General features: G+C 43.4%; 1 pseudogene; it reads right to left on the bottom strand.

Annotated features, from left to right (window-relative positions):
* Nucleotides 1–2,011: 2,011 nt before the first annotated feature.
* LOC123396663 lies at nucleotides 2,012–3,115 on the bottom strand (annotated as a pseudogene).
* Between the last annotated feature and the right edge of the window lie 6,092 nt (nucleotides 3,116–9,207).

Below are 9,207 nucleotides of genomic sequence, written 5' to 3'. Positions count from 1 at the left end.
TTTCAAACACTTTTCATTATCATAGTTTTGTCAAATTCTCAAATATGCAAAAAGAATTTTAATAAACATAGTTTTTAATTGAAAATAACAAAATAGTTAATAGTTTGGATAGTCAAAATAATTAAATTTGAAAATAGAAAATAGTTTTGAATTATTTATTCAATTTCAAACACTTTTCATTTTCATAGTTTTGTCAAATTCTCAAATATGCAAAAAGAATTTTAATAAACATAGTTTTAATTGAAACTAACAAAATAGTTAATAGTTTGGATAGTCAAAATAATTAATTTTGAAAATAGAAAAATATTTTTAAATTATTTATTCAATTTCAAAACCTTTTCATTTTCATAGTTTTGTCAAATTCTCAAATATGCAAAAAGAATTTTAATAAACATAGTTTTGAATTGAAAATAACAAAATAGTTAATAGTTTGGATAGTCAAAATAATTAAATTTGAAAATAGAAAATAGTTTTGAATTATTTATTCAATTTCAAACACTTTTCATTTTCATAGTTTTGTCAAATTCTCAAATATGCAATTTTTTTTAATAAACATAGTTTTTAATTGAAAATAACAAAATAGTTAATAGAAATAAGTAAATGCACGAAAAATACCATATGAAGTCAGAAATTGTTGAAGATTTGTGATGTGCCTTTGAATGGTGCATTTTGAACACACAAAAAGTATGGAGTTCAAATAAGTTCAAAAAATGAAATCCATTTCTAACACATGAGTTCTCGTTCGAAACCCTCATACTTCGAGAGAGATTGTCCGTGTTGTACACGAAGTGCATCCAGTTTTTGCCGTAACCCTCTCAACTTTTTAGCACATGCTTTGTGGGTGAAATGATGATACCATGCCAACTTTCAGCATTTTCAGATTTCATTTGTTGTGCTTATCAATTTCAGGATCAATTAGCTAAAAAAAAGTAAATGCACGAAAAATACCAAATGAAGTCAGAAATTGTTGAAAATTTGCGATGTGCCTTTGAATGGTGCATTTTGAACACACAAAAAGTATGGAGTTGAAATAAGTTCAAAAAAATGAAATCCCTTTGTAACAGATGAGTTCTCGTTCGAAACCGTGATACTTCGAGAGAGATTGTCCGTTTTGGACACGAATTGCATCCAGTTTTTGTCGTAACCCTCTCAACTTTTTAGCACATGCTGTGTGGGTGAAATGATGATACCATGCCAACTTTCAACATTTTCAGATTTCATTTGTAGTGCTTCTCAATTTTAGGGTCAACTAGCTAAAAATAATAATTAAATGCACGAAAAATACCAAATGAAGTCAGAAATTGAAGAAATTTTGTGATGTGCCTTTGAATGGTGCTTTTTGAACACACAAAATGTATGTAGTTCAAATAAGTACAAAAAATGAAATCCCTTTGTAACAGATGAGTTCTCGTTCGAAACGCTGATAGTTCGAGAGAGATTGTCCGTTTTGTACACGAAGTGCATCCAGTTTTTGCCGTAACCCTCTCAACTTTCTAGCACATGCTATGTGGGTGAAAATGATGATACCATGCCAACTTGCAACATTTTAGAGTTCATTTGTAGTGCTTTTCAATTTCAGGGTCAACTAGCTCAAAAAAAAAGTAAATTCACGAAAAATATCAAATGAAGTCAGAAATTTCATAAAGTTTTTCTGTTAAAATACTTAATAGAAAGCAAAAAAAAGAGTCAACTAAAAAGAATCAACTAAAATATTAACTAAAATGAATGAATTAAAAATAATTAACTAAAATTATCAAAGTGCTTATTTGTTGGAAAGAATCAAGTAAAACATTAACTAAAAAAGATCAACTCAATAGAAAACTAAAATAGAAGAGAAAAATATTTAATAGCAAAGAATTAAAATATAAACTAGGACTAAAAATTATTAAAGTAAAAAAAATGCTGCCTATTGGGCCATCACGGCCTGCATACGACTAAAAACCCTACCCGACAGGTGGGCCATGATGCAGGCTCGCGGGCCCAATAGGCCCAACATGCAGTGAGAGGAGAGTTAGGCCCATAGGCCTGCAATAGAGAGAAGCTCAATTGAGCAAGGCGCGGCAGTGCTTATAAAGCACTGCCAGCGCCCCTCGCTAGGCGAGGTGGGACTAAAGGTTGCCCTGTGTCGCACCGGAGCCAGCCCAGGTCTTTAGTCCCGGATCGAGGCTCAAACCGGGACTAAAGACGCCCTTTAGTCCCGGGTGGAGCCACGACCCGGGACTAAAGCCCCTCGTTTCCCGCCTCCTCGCCTGCCGAAAAGGGGTCTTTAGCCCCGGGTCACGGCTAGACCCGGGACTAAAGGGTGTCTTTAGTCCCGGTTCTAGCCATGACCCGGGACTAAATCCCCTCGTTTCCCGCCTCCTCGCCTGCCGAAAAGGGGTCTTTAGCCCCGGGTCACGGCTAGACCCGAGACTAAAGGGTGTCTTTAGTCCCGGTTCTAGCCAAGACCCGGGACTAAAGGGTGTCTTTAGTCCCGGTTCTAGCCAAGACCCGGGACTAAAGGTCCTCCTATATAAATGACACTTCGAAGTTTCCAACCCATCTCCTCTCGTTTTCTTCCTCCTCTCGCTCTCGCCTGCTCACCGGACGACGACGCGATCGACACCGCCAGGCTGCCGGACCTCCGCCTCGCTCTTGCCGTCGTCGACGCTCGCCGTCCTCCCCCCACTGCAAGCACCGCCGGTCGACCCCCTCCCCTCCCACTCCGGTAAGCCCCCCGCCCCTCCTCCCTCGGTACCTCGCTTTGGATGCCTTCGGATGGCGCCCTCCGAGAGCGAGGCCGCGGCGGTGAGCCCCTGCGCGCGGCCGATGAGGTGGGACGCCGGGTCGGCGCCCTCGCAGAGCATGTCGTCGACCACGCTCACGGAGCCGAACCCGAAGGACGAGCTGCCGGCGCCCGCCGGCGGGGATGCCACCGCCGCCATCGCGTCGTTCGGCCGGCGGTGTATATCTCGTGGAAGTAGAAGTGGAGGTGCATCGTGCCGCCGTTGCCGACGGGGACACCGTCTGCGGCTGCGGTTGCCGTGGTGGTCGCTGCCGCAAGGAATAGTAGGGCGACGAGCGGCTCCAGAAATGGTAGCGACTGGGCTGGGCTTGCATGATGAGGCGCCGCCATGAGCAAATTGACAAGTAGAGATGTGGTGATAAAGCCGGGTTGCTGGATGCATCCATGGTGTGTGTTCTTGTAGCTTGTAGGAAATCAACAACAACTTGGATGATTGTCTGTTGAAAAATGAGAGTCAACCGTCGGAGGGAAAATAAAAATGGAAGTCAATGTTCAAAATCCCATTGTGACACCAAATCCCATCGTGTAGCTAGAGATCAGGAGAAGAATAGGAGGAGAAGTAGAAGAAGAGGAGGAGGAGAAGTAGAAGAAGAGGATGAGGAGTAGAAGAAGAGGAGGAGAACAAGATTTTTTTTTGTCATTTAATTCCTATTGTTATTAGGTTTGTGCTAGATTATTAGGGTTAGTAATATTTAGAATTAGGTTAGGGTTACAAGAAGAAGAAAGATGATCAAAAATAAGAAAATAAGATTAGGAAAAAGGAAAATAAGAAGAGGAGGAGAAGAAAAGAAGAAAAAGGAGAATAAGAAGAGGAGGAGAGGAGAAGAAGAGGAAAAATAGAAGAAGAGGAGAAGTAGAAGAAGAGAAGTTGAAGAAAAATAGGAGAAGAAGAAGCGGAGAAGAAAATAAGAAAGAAGAAGAAGAAGAAGAAGAAGAAGATAAGAAAAGGAAGAAGAAGAATAGGAGAAGAAGAAATAGGTTAGCTAGTGTGCTAGGTTAAATCTGTTTATTTTTATTTTTTGTCATTTGATTGCTGTTGGTATTAATTTTGCTTGCTATGTTTTTGTTAATTCATCACATATTATTTTGTGTTAATTAAGTACTTTGTTCAGTAATGTTGGTTGTTTCTGCCATGGTCATGCAAATTAAAAATATCCTCAGTTTTCCCGAATGTCCGAGTGGCCTATGTTTTGCCGGAATGTTGATTTATTTCTGTTCCAGCAAATTTTAGGCGCTCCTTATGTCCATTTTTAGCAAAGGTCATGCCGAAAATTTCAGTGAATTTCGGCATGACTTGTGCTAGAAACTAGGACATATCGAGTGCATAGAAATAGAATTATTTTGCATCATATATAGTTTGTTAGTTTATTAGTTAATAAAATGTCCGTTTTTTGCAGAACTATGGATCCACATATCACGAACCTCGAAGAGGAAGAACTTCTCGAAGATATAATCAAAGACGGCCCCGACGTTGAACGAGCTGAATCTCCGTCGTCATATCTAAACCCCTCCGGATATGGAATGGAGGTCGACCGACACGAAGATGAAGCCGATGGGGCAGGAGATAGCTCCAATGATGGAGAAGGTGATAGCTCCACTGATGGAGAAGCCGGTGGAGAAATAATAAAGTCCGGCGAGGTATAGATATGAAGTTCGACAATCACTTGTAATATGTGAAAAATATTGGAGATAGCTCTATATTGTATACATATACATTCATTTGACGAATGTTTCTCCCTCTTAGGCCTTCACATCGAGCAAAGCTACGAAACGAGGCCCGACTAAAAAGTTGGATGCACGAACGCATTACACCTTTGAGGTGATATTGCCTACGGGCGAACCCAAGCTTCCTAAGAATGCTGTTGACACATTCAAGAAGCAATGCGGAGTTCTCGTTAGGGATCACGTCCCGATCAGCGTTCGGGAGTGGAACAAGCGGAAAGGGGCAGCCGATAGTGACTATGTCGCCGAAAGGTACAAAGATAATCTTTGGAATGATCTCATGTCACATTTCAACCTGCCAGAATGTGAGAATGAAGACGCCGCAAAAAAACTGAGGGCCAAAGTCAAGCAGTGGACTCTAAAGAAGATGGCCGAACTGTTCCGTAGCTGGAAGAAGAAGCTATGGAAAAACTATTAGAAGACAAAGAAAGTGTCAGTATTCGAGGGGTATCTAGCCAAGCAGGCGAATCACTGGAAGGCATTTCAAGAGTACAAGGAGTCAGAAGATAACAAGGCATTATCAGAAAAGAACAAGAAAAATGCCGACAAGAAGAAATATCACCACACGTTGGGGCCAGGGGGCTATGAGACTGCCATCCCAAAGTGGGATAAGAAAGAGCAAGATCTGCTAGCTAAAGGTGTTGGGGAACGTCGCATGGGAAACAAAAATTTTCCTACGCGCACGAAGACCTATCATGGTGATGTCCATCTACGAGAGGGGATGAGTGATCTACGTACCCTTGTAGATCGTACAGCAGAAGCGTTAGAGAACGCGGTTGATGTAGTGGAACGTCCTCACGTCCCTCGATCCGCCCCGCGAACAATCCCGTGATCAGTCCCACGATCTAGTACCGAACGGACGGCACCTCCGCGTTCATCACACGTACAGCTCGACGATGATCTCGGCCTTCTTGATCCAGCAAGAGAGACGGAGAGGTAGAAGAGTTCTCCGGCAGCGTGACGGCTCTCCGGAGGTTGGTGATGATCTCGTCTCAGCACGGCTCCGCCCGAGCTCCGCAGAAACGCGATCTAGAGGAAAAACTATGGAGGTATGTGGTCGGGCAGCCGTGAGAAAGTCGTCTCAAATCTGCCCTAAAAGCCCCATATATATAGGAGGAGGGAGGGGGACCTTGCCTTGGGGTCCAAGGGACTCCCAAGGGGTCGGCCGAGCCAAGGGGGGGAGGACTCCCCCCCCAAACCGAGTTGGACTTGGTTTGGTGGGAGGAGTCCCCCTCCCTTCCCACTTCTTCCCTCTTTTTTTCTTTTCCTTTGATTTTCTTTCTCTTGGCGCATAGGCCCCTTTGGGGCTGTCCCACCAGCCCACTAAGGGCTGGTGTGTCTCCCCAAAGCCTATGGGCTTCCCCGGGGTGGGTTGCCCCCCCGGTGAACTCCCGGAACCCATTCGTCATTCCCGGTACATTCCCGGTAACTCCGAAAACCTTCCGGTAATCAAATGAGGTCATCCTATATATCAATCTTCGTTTCCAGACCATTCCGGAAACCCTCGTGTCGTCCGTGATCTCATCCGGGACTCCGAACAACATTCGGTAACCAACCATATAACTCAAATACGCATAAAACAACGTCGAACCTTAAGTGTGCAGACCCTGCGGGTTCGAGAACTATGTAGACATGACCCGAGAGACTCCTCGGTCAATATCCAATAGCGGGACCTGGATGCCCATATTCGATCCTACATATTCTACGAAGATCTTATCGTTTGAACCTCAGTGCCAAGGATTCGTATAATCCCGTATGTCATTCCCTTTGTCCTTCGGTATGTTACTTGCCCGAGATTCGATCGTCAGTATCCGCATACCTATTTCAATCTCGTTTATCGACAAGTCTCTTTACTCGTTCCGTAATACAAGATCCCGCAACTTACACTAAGTTACATTGCTTGCAAGGCTTGTGTGTGATGTTGTATTACCGAGTGGGCCCCGAGATACCTCTCCGTCATACGGAGTGACAAATCCCAGTCTTGATCCATACTAACCCAACTAACACCTTCGGAGATACCTGTAGAGCATCTTTATAGTCACCCAATTACGTTGCGACGTTTGATACACACAAAGCATTCCTCCGGTGTCAGTGAGTTATATGATCTCATGGTCATAGGAATAAATACTTGACACGCAGAAAACAGTAGCAACAAAATGACACGATCAACATGCTATGTCTATTAATTTGGGTCTAGTCCATCACGTGATTCTCCCAATGACGTGATCTAGTTATCAAGCAACAACACCTTGTTCATAATCAGAAGACACTGACTATCATCGATCAACTGGCTAGCCAACTAGAGGCATGCTAGGGACGGTGTTTTGTCTATGTATCCACACATGTAAATGAGTCTTCATTCAATACAATTATAGCATGGATAATAAACTATTATCTTGATACAAGAATTATAATAATAACTATACTTTTATTATTGCCTCTAGGGCATAATTCCAACAGTCTCCCACTTGCACTAGAGTCAATAATCTAGCCCTCACATCACCATGTGAATTACATTGTAATAAATCTAACACCCATACAGTTCTGGTGTCGATCATGTTTTGGCCGTGGAAGAGGTTTAGTCAGCGGGTCTGCTACATTCAGATCCGTGTGCACTTTGCATATATTTACGTCCTCCTCCTCGACGTAGTCGCGGATGAGGTTGAAGCGTCATTTGATGTGTCTGGTCTTCTTGTGAAACCTTGGTTCCTTTGCTAAAGCAATGGCACCAGTGTTGTCACAGAACAAGGTTATTGGATCCAGTGCACTTGGCACCACTCCAAGATCCGTCATGAACTGCTTCATCCAGACACCCTCCTTAGCCGCCTCCGAGGCAGCCATGTACTCTGCTTCACATGTAGAATCTGCTACGACGCTTTGCTTGGAACTGCACCAGCTTACTGCACCCCCATTAAGAATAAATACGTATCCGGTTTGCGACTTAGAGTCGTCCGGATCTGTGTCAAAGCTTGCATCGACGTAACCTTTTACGGCGAGCTCTTCGTCACCTCCATACACGAGAAACATCTCCTTAGTCCTTTTCAGATACTTCAGGATATTCTTGACCGCCGTCCAGTGATCCACTCCTGGATTACTCTGGAACCTACCTGCCATACTTATGTCCAGGTTAACATCCGGTCTAGTGCATAACATTGCATACATGATAGAGCCTATGGCTGAAGCATAGGGGACGGAGCGCATATGCTCTCTATCTTCATCAGTTGCTGGGCACTGAGTCTTACTCAATCTCGTACCTTGTAACACTGGCAAGAACCCTTTCTTGGACTGTTCCATTTTGAACCTCTTCAAAACCTTATCAAGGTATGTGCTTTGTGAAAGCCCTATCAGGCGTTTTGATCTATCCCTATAGATCTTAATGCCTAGTATGTAAGCAGCTTCTCCTAGGTCCTTCATAGAGAAACTTTTATTCAAGTAACCTTTTATGCTCTCCAAAAGCTCTATATTGTTTCCAATCAGTAATATGTCATCCACATATAATATTAGAAACGCCACAGAGCTCCCACTCACTTTCTTGTAAATACAAGATTCTCCAACCACTTGTATAAACCCAAATGCTTTGATCACCTCATCAAAGCGTTTATTCCAACTCCGAGATGCTTGCACCAGTCCATAAATGGATCGCTGGAGCTTGCACACTTTGTCAGCATTTTTAGGATCGACAAAACCTTCGGGTTGCATCATATACAACTCTTCCTTAAGGAAACCGTTAAGGAACGCCGTTTTGACATCCATCTGCCAGATTTCATAATCGAAAAATGCAGCTATTGCTAACATGATTCTGACGGACTTAAGCATCGCTACGGGTGAGAAAGTCTCATCGTAGTCAACTCCTGGAACTTGTGAAAAACCCTTTGCCACAAGTCGAGCTTTATAAACGGTCACATTACCGTCAGCGTCCGTCTTCTTCTTAAAGATCCATTTGTTCTGAATAGCCTTGCGGCCCTCAGGCAGTATCTCCAAAGTCCACACTTTGTTCTCATACATGGATCCTATCTCGGATTTCATGGCTTCTAGCCATTTGTTGGAATCTGGGCCCACCATTGCTTCTTCATAATTTGCAGGTTCATTGTTGTCTAACAACATGATTGATAAGACGGGATTACCGTACCACTCTGGAGCAGCGCGTGATCTCGTCGACCTGCGTGGTTCAACAGAAACTTGAACTGGAGTTTCATGATCATCATCATTAACTTCCTCCTCAACCGGCGTCGCAACGACAGAGGTTTCCCCTTGCCCTGCGCCACCATCCAGAGGGATGAGAGGTTCGACAACCTCGTCAAGTTCTATCTGCCTCCCACTCAATTCTCTCGAGAGAAACTCCTTCTCGAGAAAAGTTCCGTTCTTAGCAACAAACACTTTGCCCTCGGATTTGAGATAGAAGGTGTACCCAACTGTCTCTTTTGGGTAACCTATGAAGACGCACTTTTCCGCTTTGGGTTCCAGCTTTTCAGGCTGAAGCTTTTTGACATAAGCATCACATCCCCAAACTTTAAGAAACGACAACTTTGGCCTTTTGCCATACCACAGTTCGTATGGTGTCGTCTCAACGGATTTCGATGGTGCCCTATTTAAAGTGAATGCAGCTGTTTCTAATGCATAACCCCAAAATGATAACGACAAATCAGTAAGAGACATCATAGATCACACCATCTCTAACAAAGTACGATTACGACGTTCGG

This window comes from Hordeum vulgare, chromosome 5H, assembly GCF_904849725.1.
Source record: "Hordeum vulgare subsp. vulgare chromosome 5H, MorexV3_pseudomolecules_assembly, whole genome shotgun sequence".
NCBI lineage: Eukaryota > Viridiplantae > Streptophyta > Magnoliopsida > Poales > Poaceae > Hordeum > Hordeum vulgare.
The sequence above is the reverse complement of the archived record's forward strand: the minus strand, read 5'-3'. Positions and strand labels throughout refer to the sequence as shown.